This window comes from Heptranchias perlo, chromosome X, assembly GCF_035084215.1.
Source record: "Heptranchias perlo isolate sHepPer1 chromosome X, sHepPer1.hap1, whole genome shotgun sequence".
Lineage (NCBI taxonomy): Eukaryota > Metazoa > Chordata > Chondrichthyes > Hexanchiformes > Hexanchidae > Heptranchias > Heptranchias perlo.
In genome coordinates, this window is record NC_090370.1 from 21,920,865 (window position 1) to 21,943,381 (window position 22,517).

A 22,517-nucleotide genomic window follows, 5' to 3' on the forward strand; every position below is an offset into this window, starting at 1 on the left:
TTCTGGAGCACAATTCATCAGCACTACAGCCGGGTTGTTGTCGTGGCCCATAGCCTTTGCTGTATTCAGTGCACTCAGCCGTTTCTTGATATCACGTGGAGTGAATCGAATTAGCTGAAGACTCGCTTTTCTGATGGTGGGGATATCGGGAGGAGGCCGAGATGGATCATCCATTCAGCACTTCTGGCTGAAGATGGTTGCAAACGCTTCAGCCTTGTCTTTTGCACTCACGTGCTGGACTCCGCCATCGTTGAGGATGGGGATGTTTACAGAGCCTCCACCTCCCGTTATGTGTTTAATTATCCACCACCATTCACGACTGGATGTGACAGGACTTCAGAGTTCAGCATAGTTCCCCTTTCGCAGGACCTGTAAACACGGCGCACATGGAACTGCAGTCCTGCCCAGGATGAGCGAAACTTGGTCTTGGCCCGATCTTTACCGCCGGATTTTCCTCTTCCAGGCATTTCCACGATCTCACAAACACTTTCACAAAGAATGAAGAAATCTTCCCCAACTCGCCCTTCTTATACCTTCTGGAGGAATACAGTGGAGCCACTTTTGATGGGTCTCTCTCAGAGTGTTTACACTGCCCCCTCACCCTCCCTGATACTCTATCTTTCAACTGATGTAATATTGTCCTTTAGCAATATTGCTACTCCTCCTCCTTTCCCTACTTCTCTGTCCTTTCTAAAGATCTTATAGACTTGAATATTAAGCTGCCATTTGTGCCCAGTTGGCAGTCAGGTCTCCGTAATAATTTAATGAAATTATTTAACTTTACTTAATGGCTGATGTGAATTGCGGCAAAGTGTATTTCCAGCTGGTCAAGTATTGCAGGGATCGACTGTCTCTTCAGTCCGATATCAGGTGAAGAATTACTGGCTGTTGTGTAATTTCCATTGATTGGGGCTTGGCGTCATCGACTGGACGGAAATGGGAACTGCAACAGAGCGAGAAAGGATCCGTCAGAAACCAGTTTAAATGAAGTACAAAATGCAACAGCCTGCAGTGCCTGTTCAGGATCTGATGGTTGGGAACTATTTTGTTGATGGCTATTTTTAGCGATGGTGGTATAGTGGTGAGTATAGCTGCCCCGGGTTCGATCCCCGGCGATTGCAATTAATCTACTTTCTTCAGAACCTCCAAATTTGTTGCCGTTCAGCTGGACTTTGTTCCCCAATCACAAACGGGTATAATTAGAGAGAAATATTTTCAACGATGATTTATTTTCCCTATAGAATGAATGGAGGAAAAACATACTGGAAATCGTGAGTTACCAAGGGTCTAATGAGAGTGAGGAAGGCAAATGAAATGTTAGTCTTTATTGCAAGGATGTTGGAATATCAGAGTAAGGAGGACTTGCTGCAATTTTACTGTGAGGAGATAGTGTGTAAAATTGGCCGACATTCGCTGGAGTTTAGAAGAAAGAGAGGTGATCACATTGCAATGTATAAAATTCTTAGCCGGCTTGACAGTGTCGATGCTGAGAGGCTTATTCCCCTGGCTGGAGAGTCAAGAACTAGAGGTCATATTCTCAAGATAAGGGGTCGGCCATTTAGGACCGACATGAGGAAAAAATTCTTCACTCAAAGTGTTGTGAATCTTCGGAATTCTCTCACCCACAGGACTTTGGACGCTCAGTCGTTGAGTATATTCAAGTCTGAGATCGATCGAGTTTTGGATTTTAGGGGAATCAAGGGATATGGGGATGGCGGGAAAGTGGAGTTGAGGTCGAAGATCAGCCATGGTCTGATTGAATGACGGAACATGCTCGAGGGGCCGTCGGGCCGACTCCTGCTTCTATCTGTTCTATTCTTATGTCGAGACCCTTATAACCCAGTGTGCTGACGAAACTAAGTTTGGTGGCACAGTAAGCATTATAGATGGGAGCAGAAAGTTGCAAAGGGACATTGATAGAATAAGTGAGTGGGCAAAACAGTGGCAGATGGAGTTCAACGTGGGAAAGTGTGAGGTCATCCACTTGGGACCTTAAAAAGATAGATCCGAGTATTTTCTAAATGGCAAGAAGATAGGAACTGTGGGGGAGGAGAGAGATTTCGGGGTCCAAGTACAGAATTCACAAAAAATATGAGGTGAAATGGAGATTAAATTTTGATCTTTATCTCAAGGGAACTGGAATAAAAAGGAGTGGAAGTTATGTCACAGTTATACAGAGCTCTGGTTAGACCTCATTTCGAGAACTGTGTTCAGTTCTGGGCACCGCACTCTCGATAATGGCTTGGATTGAGAAGGGGTTTTTCTCTTTGTGATTCTCTGTGATGGAATGGAATAGGAAAGGGTTTGGTCTGTTTGGATTTTTTTTCCAGTGGCAGTGAATGTGAAGGGGTTTGGTCCATTGGGATTCCTTCTGCGTGCTCTTGCATTGATACGGAGACCTGCATGTTGCCAAATTGCTTTGTGTTTAACTTTGTGCCCCCTCGTTTGAACCCTAAAAAGAAAAGCATAAATGTAATGGAACATGGAAAGGAAATTCGTCAGATATCAGGTTATCAGCGGAGCTGATGTGTAAGGAGTAAGGATGGGTGATACGAGAACAAGGGGGCATAATCTTAGAATAAGGGGCTGCTCTTTCAAAACTGAGATGAGGAGAAACTTCTTCACTCAGAGGATAGTAGGTCTGTGGAATTTGCTGCCCCAGGAAGCTGTGGAAGCTACATCATTAAATAAATTTAAAACAGAAATAGACAGTTTCCTTGAAGTGAAGGGAATTAGGGGTTACGGGGAGCGGGCAGGAAATTGGACATGAATTTAGATTTGAGGTTCGGATCAGATCAGCCATGATCTTATTGAATGGCGGAGCAGGCTCGAGGGGCCGATTGGCCTACTTCTGCTCCTATTTCTTCTGTTCTTATGTTCTTATAGGGCAGGTAACTGCTCGCCAGAGAATGCCGAGCCGGATTGGCAATATCAGCTCACTGCCATCAAATGGGTACGGTCACAATACAAACCCAAGAAATTCAAATGAACCATAACTGGACATTAAATAAGAAAGTGGCAAATATTTATTTCATAAAGAGATAAAATGTCACGGGCAGTTTTGTGGTCAGAAGTCGTGATTGCGTGACATTGATTGGTTGAATGTTGGACTGAAGTTTACATTCACATTTTTATTCGGTAATTCCCGTTGGGCGGATGACAGGCAGTCATTTCATTCTGTGGAGCGATGACTTGTTCCAGTGGAATGGTCATTCTGTTCCGTTTAGTGTTTCTCAGCATCACCCAGGACACGCTCTTCCTCGCCACCAAAGCCATGCTGAGTGGTGCTGGTCTGGGCCCAGTGTCACGGGGAAAGGAGTCAGGGGCGGCTTAATCACCAAACCTTAATTCCCAAAATTGATAATTTTGTAATAAAACAAAGAAGTTCGAAAACACAGTTCTCAAGCCCATCAACATCCGACAATAAAACCAACATGTGTGAGTACGTCGTCTGCAACAGGAAGTTCGAGAAATGACGGACAAACTTCTGCCATGTGGACCAGGCCTGAACCGTCCACTAAGAAGAAAACCAAATCGTGGACGAGGCAGGAGAGTGAGGCTTTTTTGAAATGTGGTTTCATCAATTGTGCAAATGCAAACCATGATCCAAAGCCCCGGTGTTTTATTTGTAGCGAGGTGCTTGTAAACGAGTGTTTAAAACCGTCAAAATTAAAAAGACATTTTGAAACAAAACATGGGGAACTCGTTGATCACCCGCTTGAATATTTTCAAAGGAAGCAACGGGGATTAAAGTTATCAGCACCAGTTCTTAATCGGTCAACTGCTCTGAATGATAAGGCACAACTGGTGTCATATTTGGTCGCAAACCGTGTGGGAAAAGAGAAAATGGCCCTTACAGTTGCCGAAAAACTTATTTTTCCAGCATCTCTGGATATTGTGCGTACAATCTTCGACGAGAAGCCGACTGAAAAATTGAGAAGCATTTCTCGCAGTTATATGTCTCGGCGAATATGTTCTATTGCTGAGCATTTAGAATCCAAGCTTATTACTCGGTTACAGTCAGCCGGGGATTTTACTATCCAACTTCACGATAGTGCTGATATTTCAAATTGTACAACACTGTGAGTTTATGTGAGATAGGTCGGAAGGTTGGCTGTATTGTCTAACTTTACCAACAAATACAGGAGCACAATATTCGAATCACTGCATGACTGTGTAGATGGAAAATACAAATTGGACTGGGCTAATTGCAAAGGAATTCCAAGTGATGGAGCAGCAAATATGACAGGTAGAAATAGTGGAGTCATGAGAAGAATATCTGAGGCAGCTGATCATGATGTTTGGAATCACTGTTTCATTCACCACGAAGCTTTGCCGTCCAAGTGTATTCTCCCTGATCTTATGGCAATACTGAAGGAAGTAGTGAAAATTGTTAATTTTTTAAAATTAAGCACACTGAACTGCAGGCTTTTTGAAGTGTTATGCTCAGAAATCAGGAGCTGAGCTTACTCATTTACTGTTTCACATTGAAGTATGATGGCTGTCACGGGGCAGAGTGCTTAGATCTGTGTACGACCTCAGGAAGAGATTCACATTTTTTCCTGGTAGAGAAAGAGTCTAATATGACAAATTTGTTTTACGATGGCAGTTGGTTAATGAAGTTGTCATACCTGGCTGACATGTTCTCAATTTTAAACGAACTAAATTTGAAGTTACAAGGAAGAGGCAGTGATTTGTTTCGACCTTGTGAACAGATACAAGCATTCAAAAAGTCATTAGAACTGTGGCAAGCCCGACTGAAAATTAATCACCCGAGCTATTCCATGTTCCCAACACTGTTACAACACATTGAGGAGAACAGCATCAAAGAAGAAAAAGGAAATGAAATGAAATGTTTCATACCTTTTTTAAAAAAAAGGTAATGCAATAATCATGGGCGATTTTATATTTCATATAGATTGGACAAATCAAATTGGCAAAAATAACCTTGAAGAGGAGTTCATAGAGTGTATTAGGGAATATTTCTTCGACCAATACGTCGGGGAACCAACCAGGGAACAGGCCATCTTGGATTTGGTAATGGGTAACGAAACAGGATTAATTACTGATCTCAAAGTGAAGGATCCCTTGGGAAGCTGTGATCATAACATGATAGAATTTCACATCCAGTTTGACAACGAGAATCTTGGGATTGAAACTACTGTATAAAAGTTAAATAAGGGCAATTATAAAGGAATGAGGGCGGAATTGGCTAAAGTGGATTGGTAAACAGATTAGATGGTATGATGATGGATAAGTAGTGGCAAACATTAAAAAATATATTTTATGACTCGCACCAAAAATGTATCCCTGTGAGGAGGAAAGACCCCACAAAAAGGGTGAACCAACCATGGCTAACTAAGGAAGTCAAGGATGGTATCAGGTTAAAAGAAAAAGCATACAACATGGCAAAGATTACTGGTAAGCCCGAAGATTGGGCACTGTTTCACATCCGGCCAACCTGTAACATGCAATATTAATGCACACTGGACCTCATCTGGTCAATGAGAAACATTTAATAATAATGAACAATTGACATTGGGCCACATTTGGTCCATCTGAAACATTTACTAATAATTCACATTGGAGACTTGCGCATAACTGGCCTCAGTGAAACATTTAGTAATAATGCACGCTGGTCACTGGGGCATATCTGTTCAACGTAAACATTTAATAATAATGCACATTGAACACTGGGTCTGATATGGAAAACCTATAACATTTAATAATAATGCACACTGGGCACTGGGTTACATCTTGTCAATGTGAAACATTTAATAATAATGCACAGTGGACAATGGGCCATATCTGGTCAATGAGAAACGTTTATTAATAATCTGCACTTGACTCTGGGCTACATCTGGACAATCTGATGCACTCTGGAGCCTGGGGCATATATCGCCATTGTAATACACTTAATAATAATGCACACTCGACACTGGGGTACAACGGGTCAATGTGAAACATGTAATTCTAATGTACACTGGAAATTGGGTCACATCTGGCCAATTTGAAACATTTAATAACAGTGCACACGGGACTCTCAACCACATCTGGTCAATGAGAAACATGTAATAATAACGCACACTGGCCGCTCGGTCACATCTGGTCGCTGTCAATCATTTAACAACAATGTACAATGTACACTAGCCCACATCTGGTCAACGTGAAACATTCATTAATAATGCAGATTGGACACTGCCACATCTCGTCAACGTGTAACATTTAATAATAATGCACACTGGACCCTGGACCACATCTGGTCAATGAGATACATTTATTAATAATGATACACATTGGACACTGCAATGTCAATATGAAGCATTTAGTAATAATGCACATTAAACACTGGGCCAACTATGGTCAATGTGAAACATCGAATCTTAATGCACACCGGACACTGCATCACATCGTGTAACATTTAATAATGCACACTGGATACTGGGTCACATCTGAACAATGTGAAGCACTTCGGAGTAATGCACACTGGACAATGGGGCACATCATCGCAGACACGGACCAGCTTTCAGATGTACGCTGACAAAACCACCGCCTCTCTTGATCCTTCCAGGTCTTTGTTTTATCAGACCGACATCGTGTTTCAGATGAGCCACAATTTCCTCTGGTTACAATTGGAGAGTCTTTGGTCCCACAACTTCCACATCATTGCCACTGATTCCAACCCCATGCCTGGCTTTCGTCTGAGGCTGATCCTGACTGTTGATAACTGCGAAGCTTCTGACCCCATACCCGCTCCATACCAAAGACCGCCTACTTCTACATCCGTAACGTCCCACCTGCCGAGCCCATCTGCAACTAAAACCCTCAGCCATGGGTTTGAAACGTCTCTGGCCTTTGTTCTCCTCTCCGGCCTCTCCACAAACTTCAGCTCATCCAAAACTCTGCTGTCCGTATCCTATCCCGCACTAAGTCCCTCACCAATCACCCAAGTCCTCATTGACCTGTAATGGCTTCCTGTCTCCTCAGCCTGCAGTTTAATTTTTCTTTCTTGTATAAGAACACAAGTAATAGGAGCAGGAAGAGGCCATGAAGCCCCTCGAGTTGCTCCCGTATTCAATAAGATCATGGCTTATCGTCGTCCTTACCCTCCCGATCTCTGTAATCTCCTCCTGTTCCACAGCCCTTCCCTCTGCTCCTCCGCCTTTGGCCGCTGTTTGACCAATGTTTACTTTAGCTGCCCTCTTCCTTTTTATATACTTGTGGAAGCTTTTACTGTCAGTTTTTATATTTCTTGCTAGTTTACTCTCATAATTTATTGTTTCTCTCTTTATTATTCTTTATTCATTCTATGCTGGTTTTTAAAGTTTTCCCAATCTTCGGGCTGACAGAGCTGAACTGCAACAAATTCGGCTGCAAACTTAGAGTTTCTGAAGAAAGCAGATGAATGGAAACATTGAATTGCGATGGCCGGGGATCAAACCCGGGTCAACTGCTTAGAAGGCAGCTATACTCACCACTATACCACCATCGCTGGAAATAATCATCAATAAAATAGTTTTTACCCATTAGATCCTGAACACACATTTTGTTCTTACTTTAAACTGGTTTCTGACGGATCCTTTCTCGCTCTGCTGCAGTTCCCGTTTCCGCCCAGTCGATGACGCCAAGCCCCAATCAATGGAAATTACACAACAGCCAGTAATTGTTCACCTGATATCGGACTGAAGAGATCCTCGATCCCTGCAATACTTGACCAGCTGGAAATACACTTTGCCGCAACACATATCAGCCATCGAGTAAAGTTAAATAATTTCATGAAATCATTACTGAGACCTGACTACCAACTGGGCACAAATGGCAGCTTAATATTCAAGTCTATAAGATCTTTAGAAAGGACAGAGAAGCAGGGAAAGGAGGAGGAGTAGCAATATTGCTAAAGGACAATATTACAGCAGTTGAAAGATAGAATATCAGTGAGGGTGGGGGGGCAGTGTAAACACTTTGAGAGAGACCCATCAAAAGTGGCCCTCACTGCAATCCTCCAGAAGGTAGAAGAAGGGCGAGCTCTGGAGGATTTCTTCATTCTTTGTGACAGTGTTTGTGAGATTGTGGAAATGTCTGGAAGAGGAAAATCCGGTGGTAAAACTTGGGCCAAGGCCAAGTCTCGCTCATCCCGGACCGGACTGCAGTTACCTGTGGGCCGTGTTCACAGGTCCTGAGAAAGGGGAACTCTGCTGAATGTCTGGGTTCCGGAGCTCCGGTCTGTCAGGCTGCTGTGCTCAAGTATCTGACGGCTGAAATCCTCGAACTGGTCGGTAATGCGGCCCGCGACAACAAGAGGACCCGCATCATTCCCAGACACCTGCAACTAGCCGTCCGCAACGACGAGGAGCTCAACAAACTGCTGGGAGGGGTGACCATCGCTCAGGGCGGGGTGCTGCCTAATATCCAGGCCGTGCTGCTCCCGAAGAAAAGCGCTGGGAGCATCAAGAACAAGTGAAGCGGCCAAGATTTAATCTAATAACAGGGCAAGGACACGAACAAACTTATTAAATCATTTGAGGAAGGAACAGAAAGACAAGGTTCATGTAGTAGATGTGATAGATTTGGATTTTCCGAAGGCCTTCGATAATGTACCACATTGTAGACTCATGGCTAAGTTCAGAGCACGTGGAGTCAGTGGACAGGTGGTGGAATGGATCGGAAGCTGGCGACAAAACAGAAAACCGAGAATAGAGGTCCAGGGTCGGTACTCAGATTGGCAAAAGTTGGGAAGTGGAATTCCACAGGGATCGGTGCTGGGACCACTGTTTTTCACAATTTACAATAATGATTTGGATTCCGGAATCGGATGTACAATTTCAAAATTTGCTGATGACATCAAATTGGGGGATGTATTTAATACAAAGGAAGAATGTGTCAAAATTCAAGAGGACATTAATAAACTTGCAGAATGAAGAATAAGGAGATCACATACTGTTTGGATAATAAGAGTCTAAACGGGATAGAGGAGCAAAGGGATCTCGTGGTGCAGATGAACAAATTACTGAAAGTAGCGACGCTGGTGATAAAAAGGCAAATCAAACACTGGGATTAATTTCTGGAGGGATAGAATTGAAAAGCTAAGAAGTTATGTTAAACTAGTATGGGATCTTGGTGAGACCACATTTGGAATAATGCGAACATTTCTGGTCACCATATTACAGACATAGGGGCATTGGAGAAGATGCAAAAAAAGATTCACAAGGATGATACCAGAAATGAGAGGATATTCTTATCAGGAAAGGCTGAGCAGACTGGGTCTCGTTTCATTAGAAAAGACAAGGCTGATTTTCATTAATGATAGGGTTTCTTAGGATAGCTGAGGCCAATAGCATAGATGCATTTAAGGGGAAGATAGATCAGCACATGAGGGCGAAAGGAATGGAAGGATATGCCGATAGGGTTAGATGAAGTAAGGAAGGAGGAGGCGCGTGAGCAGCATAAACGCCGGCATCAGACCAATTGGGCCGAATGGCCTGTTTCTGTGACGTAATTTCGATGTAACTCGATGGAAAGGCTCTTTTCAGAGCCACCCACGGTATCTGTGAAAGGACTGGTTACTGTCTGAAGGGAGACGCTGATATCATGCTACCAGTGCTGCTTTGAGCTGCTTTTGTCTCGGTGTGGACGAGATGAGGTATTAATGGGACTGGATTCGGGGCACCGACCACAGTCCGGTACTTTAAACGGTAACTTCTGGACCCCATGCTGGTCTCGTAAAGCATCACCAGAACTGCTCGACTAACCTTTCTACATCTGCGGGATTCAGCGCTTCACTCCGTTTCTGTTCTATTTTGTTGGATTATTTACATAACGCATCAAACTCACTGGGGAATCACTGAAATGTAACTCTGTACAGAAACAAATAACAGTGAACGGCCTGGTGCCCAGGAGATCAGAAATATTACTCGCCTTTCGCCTTGTTGACTGGTAAACCGTGTTTCGAGTCCACCAACCCGCGTTGGTTCCATATGGGGATCATGTCCAGCACTGGAGAGAGAGACAGAGCCTGTCAGTCTTACACTTCCTATCAGTGTGTTCATATCACGCTCAATATCTGTATCCAACCTTCATATCGAGCATCAGAGAGTGAGAGAGAAAGGAAGACAAATACGGTGACAGAGCGAGCGGAGAGGCACAGTGCCACAGTATCAGTTCCAGACTGACCTGTGAGCTTGCGTTTTATCCAGAAAATCCCGTTGGAGAGACAGAAGATGCATTCTTATCTCTCACTGATATACCAGAGACGGACACACTATTAATCCCACACTCAGGGACAGTGCAGAGAGTGACAAAAACAATGTGGGCCGAATTTAACCCTCTCTTGCCTGTTGTACTATATTCGGTTTTGCAGACCAGTTCCGTTCGCTATTACTCTCAGTGTCCGTGAGTTTCACTGTGATTACATTAATCTGGGACTGTTGCAGTCTGATGTTAATCCCACACGGTCCCAGCAAATACACCGACTCCCATTTTTCTCCCATGTTTCTCCAGGATTGGTTTGAGAAAACCTGCCTTCAGTTTCGGAGTCACACGTTACTTAATTAGTAAAGGGGCCAAGAATGAACAGAACCCATTGGCTCATTTCAAAACGTCGCACTTTATCTCTGAAAGGCTCTTTACCATCAAAATATACCGAGAGAAACAGCAGGGATGGAAACATCCAGTTTAATAGTTGGAGATTGTAAAGTCAGTCTGGATTCCAGCGTCAGGCACTGGTGGAATCCCATCTGTTTCCCATTCTGGTGCCTGTTCCTGCACTGCCTGTGGACCCCATTCCCTCTGACCTTTCCCCCACTTCCTTTGCTCAGACTCTGAAAAATTCCAATTGGGGAAAGTTTCCATCGATTTTGGTATTGGGAATTAAACCAGATATCTGCGCATGCGTGATTCAGCCCCGCCCCCAGCGCTGCTTGCTGGTGAGCAGAAGAGCGCATGCGCGCTCCCCTCCCCCAGCTCGGCCTGTGGGCGCCATTCCCTCAGTGAGCGGAAGAAGATGGTTAAAAACAGCCGGGAATGGAGAGATCACGGCCCCCGGGGGAAGGGAGCAAAGAGCAGCCTCGTTACAGCAGCTCATCGCTTCGGGACCGTGTCCGCAGATGGGCTCAGAGATCGGCATTGAGTCCGGGGGAAGGTCAGGGGGTGTCCGGGGGCTGTTTGTAAGAGGCGGAGTGGATCAGGAACTGGTCCCGGAACATGGAGTGAGAGGGGGAAGGAGAGGTCATTCTCGGGCTGTGTGTGTCCAGAGTGAGGGAGAGAGAATGGGAAGAACCTGCTATTAAAACCATTGCTGCTTTCTCTCCCCAAACCAGGAGTGAATGGTGCTGGTTTAGTTCCAGTCCCACTGTGTTTATTATTATTGGACAGTGAAGAGTGGAAACAGATGTGGGGAGTGAAACAAAGAGCATCAATTGCAGGCAACAGGTGAGAAGTGTGAAGGACACATTTTGAACAGCGGCTGTTTGCTTTCAGTTGAACGGTTAGTCCCATGGGAGAGGGGATTAGAAACCTGACCTGCACAAAGGTCCCTGCCCCATCGGGTAATCCCATTCATGCATCAGTGCAGGGGTTGGGTTGTGTCTGGATGTTACTAAATTATTTTAAAACCGCCCAACACACCTGGTGTACAGAAGCTGAGTGCTGCAGTACTGCAGTGGAGTTAGACACTGACACTCTTTGTATCACTGGAAATCATTTGTGAACATTAAAAATAATTATTAACAGAGATATTAAACTGATCACTTTTGCATTTTCTACCTCACTTGTTCTTGAGTTACAAGAGATACGTTTCTTTCTACAGGCAAATATTTGAAGGATCCAGAATGAATGTGAAGTTTCCTCCACCCGAGGCAAAGGAACAGTGCAGCCAGCTCCTTCTCACACACAGTAGGTATATTGTCACTCACAGAGCACAGAGACACAGACAGTAATCAGGTCCACAGTCTCAGACAGCAGAAGCGGTCAGTCCCACACTGATCCCAGGTTCCAGAGACACATTTTCAATCCAACAGTCAAACAGAGCAGGTGAGGCAGACGCTGTTTCCATTTCCCCCGAACTCAGTCCTGCTGACAGGAAGATACAAAAATCCCAGTACAAAGTCACGCTTTCAGGATGTCAATTTCACAAAAGGGCAACATTAGCCATGGATTAAATACCAGATACCCCGAGATTATCATAGAAGTTACAACATGGAAACAGGCCCTTCGGCCCAACATGTCCATGTCGCCCAGTTTATACCACTAAGCTAGACCCAATTGCCTGCACTTGGCCCATATCCCTCTATACCCATCTTACCCATGTAACTGTCCAAATGCTTTTTAAAAGACAAAATTGTACCCGCCTCTACTACTGCCTCTGGCAGCTCGTTCCAGACAATCACCACCCTTTGAGTGAAAAAATTGCCCCTCTGGACCCTTTTGTATCTCTCCCCTCTCACCTTAAATCTATGTCCCCTCGTTATAGACTCCCCTACCTTTGGGAAAAGATTTTGACTATCTAACTTATCTATGCCCCTCATTATTTTATGGACTTCTATAAGATCACCCCTAGAACTCCTACTCTCCAGGGAAAAAAGTCTCAGTCTATCCAACCTCTCCCGATAAGTCAAACCATCAAGTCCCGGTAGCATCCCAGTAAATCTTTTCTGCACTCTTTCTAGTTTAATAATATCCTTTCTATAATAGGGTGACCAGAACTGTACACAGTATTCCAAGTGTGGCCTTACTAATGTCTTGTACAACTTCAACAAGACATCCCAACTCCTGTATTCAATGTTCTGACCAATGAAACCAAGCATGCTGAATGCCTTCTTCACCACCCCATCCACCTGTGACTCCACTTTCAAGGAGCTATGAACCTGTACTCCTAGATCTCTTTGTTCTATAACTCTCCCCAACGCCCTACCGTTAACGGAGTAGGTCCTGGCCTGATTCGATCTACCAAAATGCATCACCTCACATTTATCTAAATTAAACTCTATCTGCCTTTCATCGGCCCACTGGCCCAATTTATCAAGATCCCGTTGCAATCCTAGATAACCTTCTTCACTGTCCACAATGCCACCAATCTTGGTGTCATCTGCAAACTTACTAACCATGCCTCCTAAATTCTCATCCAAATCATTAATATACATAACAAATAACAGCGGACGCAGCACCGATCCCTGAGGCACACCGCTGGTCACAGGCCTCCAGTTTGAAAAACAACCCTCCACAACCACCCTCTGTCTTCTGTCGCCAAGCCAATTTTTTATCCAATTGGCTACCTCACCTTGGATCCCGTGAAATTTAACTTTATATAACAACCGACCAAATTGAATACCAGCCCAGAACTCTCACAAACACGTGAGTTTAATTAATGCAGTATCCATTTGAATAGCGTATCAAGAGATACAAATTGCAAGTCAAAACTCATGTACAGTATCAGATTGAGAAATGCTGTGACAGTGTAACCTGAGAAACAAATTAGATACCAGTTTATAATATACTCATAGTATGAGATTTAAAGATACAGTATCAATTCTATTAGCACAGACTGAGATACACATTACACATGAGTCCAAAAATATTCTCAAATAAAATTTAGAGATGCAGTATCAATTCCTTTCGTGCAGACAGATCTACACATTATAGACCAATTCCAAAATGTCACCATATCATTTTGAAAGATACATTATCATTCACAATATTACTCACAGAGATACAGGTTTAATAGTAGTTCAAAAAGCACACAAATTATCAGATTAAAAGCTCCAGCATCAAATTCTAAAGTGTGTCCATATTTACCAATTAAATAATGAGAAAAACTATTTAAGCATTAAGGTACTAATCCTACAATATTGAACATGATAATGTAATCTGAGAGAATAACTATGTACAGATACAGAATGAATCTCTCACACAGATACAGTACAGAGACACACAGACACAGAATGAATCCCACACTCACATACAGTACGAGAGACAGACAGACACAGAGTAAGTACCACACTCAAATATGGTACCAGACATGATAGATACAGAATGAATCCCACACAGGCATACAGCATCAAGGACTGACAGGTACTGAGTTCATCCCACAATCTCATAAAGCACTAGGGACTGAGAGGTAAAGTATGAATCCCACACTCACACACTGTACCAGAGACTGACAGATACAGAATGAATCCCACACTCACACACAGCACCAGAGACAGACAAATACAGAATGAATCCCACACTCACACACAGCACCAGAGACAGACAAATACAGAATGAATCCCACACTCACAAACAGTACCAGAGACTGACAGATACAGAATGAATCCCACACTCACTCACATCACCAGAGACAGACAGATACAGAATGAATCCCACACTCACAAACAGTACCAGAGACTGACAGATACAGAATGAATCCCACGCTCACACACAGCACCAGAGACAGACAGATACAGAATGAATCCCACGCTCACACACAGCACCAGAGACTGACAGATACTGAATGAATCCCACACTCACACACAGTACCTGAGAATGGCAGATACTGAATGAATCCCATACTAACATACATTATGAGAAACTGCATATATGGATGTAATTCAACACCCACACACAGTACTAGAGAATGTATATACTGAATGAATCCCACAGTTAAATTGAGTACCAGGGAGTGACAGATGCAGCATGAATCCCACACTCACACGCAGTACCAAGAGACTGAGAGATACAAAGTGAATCTCATAGTCACCTACATTAGTGCAGGCTGAGTTACAAATTACGTACCAGAGCAAAAATCTCATTGTGTCAGATTGAAAGATACAGTATCAAATCCACTAGTGCAGACTGAGCTACATATTAGATATATTGGTAAATACTCAGAGTATTATACTGAAATAAACAGTATCAATACCATTGATACAGACTGAGCTACACATTACATACTCGTTCAAAAACCTCAAATGTTCAGACTGGAAGATACTGAATTAAAGAATGAATCCCACACTGAGATAAAGTACCAGAGACTGACAGACACAGAATGAATCCCACACTCACACACAGTATCAGAGACTGACAGATACAGAATGAATCCATCACTGATATATAGTACCCCTGAGACTGAGAGATGCAGAATATACCCCATGCTCACAGCCAGTACCAGAGACTGACAGATATAGAATGAATCCTACACTCACATACAGTACCAGGAACAGAATGAATCTCACTCATGCACAGCACCAGAGTCTGACAGTTGTAGAATGAATCTCACACTCACACACAGCACCAGAGACAGACAGATACAGAATGAATCCCACACTCACACACAGCATCAGAGACTGACAGATACAGAATGAATCCCACACTCACACACAGTTCCAGAGTCTGACAGTTGTAGAGTGAATCTCACACTCACGCAAAGTACCAGAGTCTGACAGATACAGAATGAATCTCACACTCGCATTACTGCGGACTGAGCTACACATTACATACCAGTCCAAAAATCTCATAGGGTCAGATTGAAAGATACAGTATCAATTCCATTGGTGCAGACTGAGCTACATATTCGATATATTGGTAAATACTCGTGTTATACTGAAATAAACATTATCAATACCATTGGTACAGACTGAGCTACACATTGCATACGAGTCCAAAAATCAAATAGATGATCAGACTGGAAGATATCGTTTAAATTCTATTAGCTTAACATTATATAACAGTCCAACAATCTCATACACTTTTAGACTGAAAGATACCGTATCGATTCTATTCGTGCAGACTGAGCCACACATTATAGAGCAGTCCAACAATCTCATACAATATCAGACTCAAAGATACAATATCGATTCCATTAGCACAGACTGAGCTATATGTTACTCACCAGTCCAAATATCTCATACAGTGTTAGACTCAGATGCAGAATTAATCCCATTATTGCAGTTTGAACGACACATTATATACCAGTCCAGTAATTTCAACGTGAACAGATTGAAAGGTACATTATCATTCACAATAGAGTTCAGAGATTAAGATGTAACACTGAGCCAAAACTCACACATGGTGCTTGATTAAAGAAAATCGAAAAGTGTATCTATATTAACAAATCAAATACTCGACGAAGAACTGTATCTACTTTGAAGTGGTAAAGATACAGTTTCAAATACGATACTGTAAACTGAAATAAGAACCCAAAATGAATCCAGACTTGCACATTGTCTCAGAGACTGAATTACAGAATGAATCCCTCACTGAGATAAAGTAGCAGAGAATGGCAGATACAGAATGTATCCCCCCCACACACAGACAGTACCAGAGACTGACAGATACAGAATTATTCCCAAACTCACATAAAGCACTTGAGACTGACAGATACAGAACGAATCCATCACTTATATATAGTACCTGAGAGTGACAGATGCAGAATATACCCCATGCTCACACTCAGCACCAGAGACTGACAGATACAGAAAGAATCCCAAACTCACGCACAGTACCAGAGACAGACAGATACACAATAAACCCCACTCTCATATACAGTACCTGAGACTGACCTCTAATGGACGTAAGCGAGAACTGTAAAAGAGCGGATCAAATTCACATTATCTGTCGTGGTGAGAGAAACAGGACAATGTGCATTTTGAGGAAAGTTTCTGTCTGTAACTTTTACTCTCGAATTTTTGCACTTTTTGACAGTGAAAAATGAAGACAATTTATTCATAATAAAGTTTTTGTTCCACTCGTTCAATAGTTGTGAATTTGCCACATTGCGCAGTATTTCTCTCTGATTTCTCAGGACACGATTTACATTGTTCCTCTATCCCATTTAGACTGTAATTTTTCAAGCAGTATGTGGCCTCCTTATTCCCTCCAGCGAAATGCAGCACCGCAAACCTTTCGATATTGAAATTCACTGGCCATTTACACAGCCGTTCTGCAAGTTTATTTTGCCGCTGTCTTCCTCAGTGTTGACAATACCTCCTAAATCAATTACAAGAATTTAACACTGCGTTACAACTAATGTTTGGTCTAACAAAATGTACTTGCAGCTCGCCTCCATTCCCAATTTTTCTAAATCCCAATCGTGCAATATAATGTGAAGAATTAGTTTCTGCTCTGTCCCTCTCTCATCTTCAAACTTCACTGTCCCGGGGTTTGGGGACATCTACTGGCCGGAAGCAGAACTGGTCGGAACAAATTGCTGAAACCGGACAATGTGCAGTGTGAGCGTGTTTATGATTGGTGGCAGGTACTAAATCTGATTTTTTAAACCTGCCCATTAACCTGTAGTGTTTGTTTCTGAAAAGTAAACAGAGCCGGACAGTAAGGATATGGGGAGTGAAACAAAGAGCATCTATGGCAGACATCAGGTGAGAAGGTTGAAGGACACATTTTAAACAGCGTCTGTTTTGTTTCAGTTCAATGGTTTGTCCCAAGGGAGTGGGAAACAGAAATCTGATATGATCAAAGGTCCCCGCCCCATCGGGTAGTCCCATTCATGGATCAGTGCAGGGGTTGGGTTGTGTCTGGATGTCACTAAATTGTTGTAAAACTGCCCAACACACCTGGTGTGCAGAAGCTGAGAGCTGCAGTACTGCAGTGGAGTCAGACACTGACACTGTTTGTATCGCTGGTTTTCATTTGTGGTTATTACAATGATTATTAACGGAGAGATTCAATTGATCACTTTTGTATTTTCTATTTCACCTGTTCTTGAATTACAAGAGAATCTTTTTCTTCCGACAGTCAAATCCTTGAAGGACCCAGAATCAGTGTGATGTTTACTCCACCCGAGGCACAAGGAGCAGTCAGTGCAGCCAGCTCCTTCTCACACACAGTAAGTACATTATCACTCACAGAGCACAGAGACACAGACAGGTCATCAGTCCCACAGTCTCAGACAGCAGAAATAGTCAGTCCCACACTGATCCCAATCCAACAGTGAAACAGAGCAGGAGAGACAGATGTAATTTCCATTTCACAACGATTCATTACAGCTGACCGGCAGATAAATAATTTCCAGTCTAAAATCACACCCAGTATCAGATTGAAAGGCACTCTGTCAGTCTCACATTAGTTCAGCCTTAGCTACAAATTAAATACCAGATAGAACTGACACATTGGACTGATTGATAGGTACAGAATGAATCACAATCATGCACCCCAAGATTCAAATTAAATACCAGCCCACAACTCACACACATTATAAGTTTAAAGATGCAGTATTCATGCCACTATTGTACACTGAGATACAAATTAGATACCAGTTCAGATGTTACCCATATTTGACTCACATATATGTCCAAAAACCTCATAGTGTCAGAATGAAATGTACAGTTTCAATTCATTCACTGCAGACTGAGGTACACATTAGATACCAGTCCAAAATTCTCATACAGTATAAGACTGAAAGACACAGTATCAACCCCAATTGTGCAGACTGAGCAACACATCACATACCAGTCCAAAAATCACAGTGCCAAGTTGAATGATACAGTATAACTTCCATAAGTGCAGATTGAGCTACACATTATATACAAGACCAATATTCACATGAATTATTGTACTGGAAGATACAGTATCATTCCCATTCGTGCAGACTGAGGTACACATTAGTTACCTGTTCAAAAATCACATTGTGTCAAACTGAAAGTACAGTATCAATTCCTTTACTGCATACAGACGTTCACATCAGATACCTGTCCAAAAATCGGGTACAATATCAGACTGAAAGATATGGTATCGATGTGATTAGTACAGACTGACCTACATGTTACATACCAGTATAGAAATCTCACACAGTATCAGACTGTAAGATACAGTATCAATCCCATTAGTGCAGACTGAGGTATACATTAGATACCAGTCCAAAAGTCACATTCAGTAACAAATTGAAAGATACAGTATGAATTCCATTAGTGCAGACTGAACTACACCTTACTGTGTAATATATTTAGGCTGGTTTGTATCAGATTGAAAGGTACAGTATAAATTCCATTAGTGCAGACTGAGCTACACATTATATACCGTCCAAAAATCTGATACTTTATCAAACTGAAACATACAGCATGAATCCTATTAATGTAGGCTAAGCTACACATTACAAACGAGACCAAAAATCTCTTGCAGTGTCTGACTGAAAGTTGGAATGTCAATTCCATTCGTGCAGACTGAACCACACATTACACACCAGTCCAAAAATCTCATACAGTGTCAGACTGAAAGAAAGAGTGTCAATTCCATGAGTACAGAGTGAGCTGCACCTTACACACGAGTCCAAATATCTCATACCGTATCAGACTGAAAGAAAGAGTGTCAATTCCATTAGTACTGACTGAGCGACACCATAAATACCAGTCCAATAATTTCACAGTAAAAGACTGAAGTGTACATTATCTTCACAGAGATTAAGATATAATCCGACAAAAAAACTCCCACACGTTGTTTGATTGAAACAAAATCCAAAAGTGTATCCATATTTACAAATTAATGCTACACAAAAGATTTGCATAAATTAGTGAATTAAAGATACAGTTTCAAGCACCATACTGCAGCCTGAAATAAGAATACAGAACGAATCCAGACTTGCACTTTGCCCAGAGACTGAGGTACAGAATGAATCCGACACTGAGATAAAATACCACAGATTGACAGATACAGAATGAATCCCACACTCACACACATTCCCACAGATTGACAGATACAGAATGAATCCCACACTCACACACATTCCCACAGATTGACAGAGACAGAATGAATCCCACACTCACAGACTGAACTGGAGACTGACGGATACAGAATTAATATCACGCTCACACACAGTACCAGAAACTGACAGACAGAGAATTACTCTCACACTCACATACAATCTGACACCTACTGGCCATAAGTGAGAACTGTAACAGAGCGGAAGAAATTCACATTATCTGTCGTTGTCACAGATTCAGGACAATGTGCAATGTGAGGAAATAGTTTCTCTCTGTAACTTCTACTCTCAGATTTTTTCATGTTTTTCAGTGAAAAATTAGACAATTGATTCATAATAAAGTTTTTGTTTTGCTCATTCGAAAGTTGCCCCATTATATTTCACTCTCCATTGCACAATATTTCTGTCTGATTTCTCAGGACACGATTTATATTAATTCAAATAAACCGAACTGAAGCACAAATAAAAACTGAGCGCAAATCTGGAAGGTTCAACGGCGACCGTCAAAAGTGAAAGGGACAAAATACAGAAAAAATTAAAACCGAAAATGCTGGAAAGACTCAGCAGGTCCGGCAGCATCTGTGGAGAAGGGAGGCTCGGGTTAACGGTTCAGGACTATGACCCTTCAATAGATCAGAAAGGTTAATCCGATATAATTTAAATAAGGAAAAGGAATCATCAGAGGAAAAACTTCCGAAAATCAATTAATTTCACTGAATCCGAGCAATTGTGTCTCGTATCCACCGTACAGATCAGGGCAAATAATAATACAAAGGAACAGAGTTAAATTCAACATTATGCGGGAAATAAATGAATTTTAAAAGTATTTTTAATATAAATTAAACCCGTTTGTGTTTTGGAAACACTGTCCCTCTGAACATCATCAAATTCAGTTCCAGTCTTGGTGTTTCTGAATTCAGCGTGCTGGGATTCAAACCTGTTGGAATTAACTGCTTGGAAGGCAGCTATACTCACCATTCTAGCGCCTTATTTCACCAGGAGGGAGAAGTGGAGTGTTTCTGTGGAGTTTCGGACTGAATTGCTCCCTTTGGGTTTCTGGCACTTTAATCATAGACAATAAATAGTTCCCAAACATCAGCCCCTGAACAGACACAACAAGCTGGTGGAATTTCTCATTCATAGATATTAAATAAGAGGATGGCAAAAACGAATAGGAAGAGGCTCGGAAGAAGTCACAAAACAATTCGGGAAGCAAACAGGAGCCAGGAAATCAAATTATCAAGGAATATAAAAAGAAATAGTAAATTATTCCACTGACACAAAAATAACAAAAGGAAAATCAGAATTGATTGAGTGCCACTAAGTGATGCACAAGATAAACTCACAGGTAACGTCAGCGAAATGGCAGAAATGTTGAATTGTTACTTTGCCTCAGTATTTACCCGGGAGATTAACAGGGTGAACGTATTGGAGGAAGAGGTCAATAAAGATATCAAGGCATTTATGTTCGAAAGTGTGGTTAAACTCCTGGTCCAGATAGATTGCATCTGTGCATATTAAATGAAGCAAGGGAAGAGATAGCAGAGGCATTGTTACATGCATCGGAAAAAATCATCAAAAAAGGAATAGTGCCAGAGGACTGGATGACAGCTAATTTGATTCTTATATTTTAAAACAGGATGTAGAACAAGTCCAGGGAACATAAGACCAGTTAACGAAAGGTCGGTGGTAGGATTGATCATGGAATCCTTTACCCAATGAAGCAACAGAAAAACATCTAGAAACCGAAAATATAACAAAGAATACTCAGCACAGATTTCAGAAAAGGAAAGCTTAACAGTTTGGCCAAAGGTTTGACAGTTTAAATTACAGTTCGACAGAACTTACCTGCTTTACAATTCTATTCCTCTGGAAATAAACCTCTGTGTTTGCTTTTTTATGGCCTTATCATCCTGTGCTGCTACTTTTAATCATTTATCAATCTGTACCCCGAAATCCCTTTGTTCTTCCACCCCATTTAGACTCTTAATTTCCAAGCAGTATGTGGCCTCCTTATTTCTCCGAGCAAAATGCACCACCTCACACCTTTTTATATGGAAATTCAATGGCCATTTCGACCGCCTTTCAGCAAGCTTATAAAAGTCTTCATGTATTTTGTTGCATTCTTCCTCAGTATCGGCTATAACCCCGAAATTAATTACAAGCATTTAATACAACATTACAACTAATGATTTGTCTGACAAAATGTTCTCCATTCCCAGTTTATCGAAATCCCACTCGTGCAATATAATGTGAAGAATTAGTTTCTGTTCTGTCCCTCTCTCATCTGCAAACTTCACTGTCCCGGGGTTTGGGGACATCTACTGGCCGGAAGCAGAACTGCAACAGTTCGGAACAAATTGCTGAAACCGGACAATGTGCAGTGTGAGCGTGTTTGTGATTGGTGGCAGATACTAAATCTGATTGGTTTCTTCAGATATCCAATCAGAGAATGAAAATAATAGACGACGTTGCATCACTCCCAATGACCCAATCACAATCATTACCTTCACCCATCCTTCATTAGCATAGGGCTGTGGGGCTGCCGATTTAATCCGAGCTCGGAGCGCATTTGGGTCATTTCTGGGTCTGAAATTGAGTTTGAAAATGCCTGAGGACAAGAAAGCAGCTCCCAAGAAGGGCGCCAAGAAAACCTTGAATAAAGCACCGGGCAAGGGCGGCAAGAAGCGGAGAAAGTCGAGGAAGGAGAGTTACTCCATCTACATCTACAAAGTGATGAGGCAGGTTCACCCCGACACCGGCATCTCCTCCAAGGCCATGGGCATCATGAACTCCTTTGTGAACGATATTTTCGAGCGCATCGCAGGTGAGG

General features: G+C 42.2%; 1 long non-coding RNA gene, 1 other non-coding gene and 1 pseudogene across 3 annotated transcripts; 1 reads left to right on the forward strand and 2 right to left on the reverse strand.

The window, feature by feature from the left end:
* Window positions 1-22,517, reverse strand: part of LOC137306863 (histone H2A-like) — a 223,927-nt pseudogene that overhangs the window by 77,284 nt on the left and 124,126 nt on the right.
* trnar-ucu (transfer RNA arginine (anticodon UCU)) lies at window positions 7,421-7,492 on the reverse strand. Its single transcript has one exon. It is a non-coding gene; the product is annotated as a tRNA-Arg (tRNA).
* On the forward strand, window positions 10,963-21,586 carry LOC137306865 (uncharacterized). 2 transcript variants are annotated; one of them, XR_010958952.1, is made up of 5 exons: window positions 10,963-11,427; window positions 11,804-11,889; window positions 17,286-17,348; window positions 17,725-17,815; window positions 21,324-21,586. It is a non-coding gene; the product is annotated as an uncharacterized lncRNA (long non-coding RNA). The 2 variants fall into 2 exon arrangements; XR_010958951.1 differs by lacking the exon at window positions 17,286-17,348.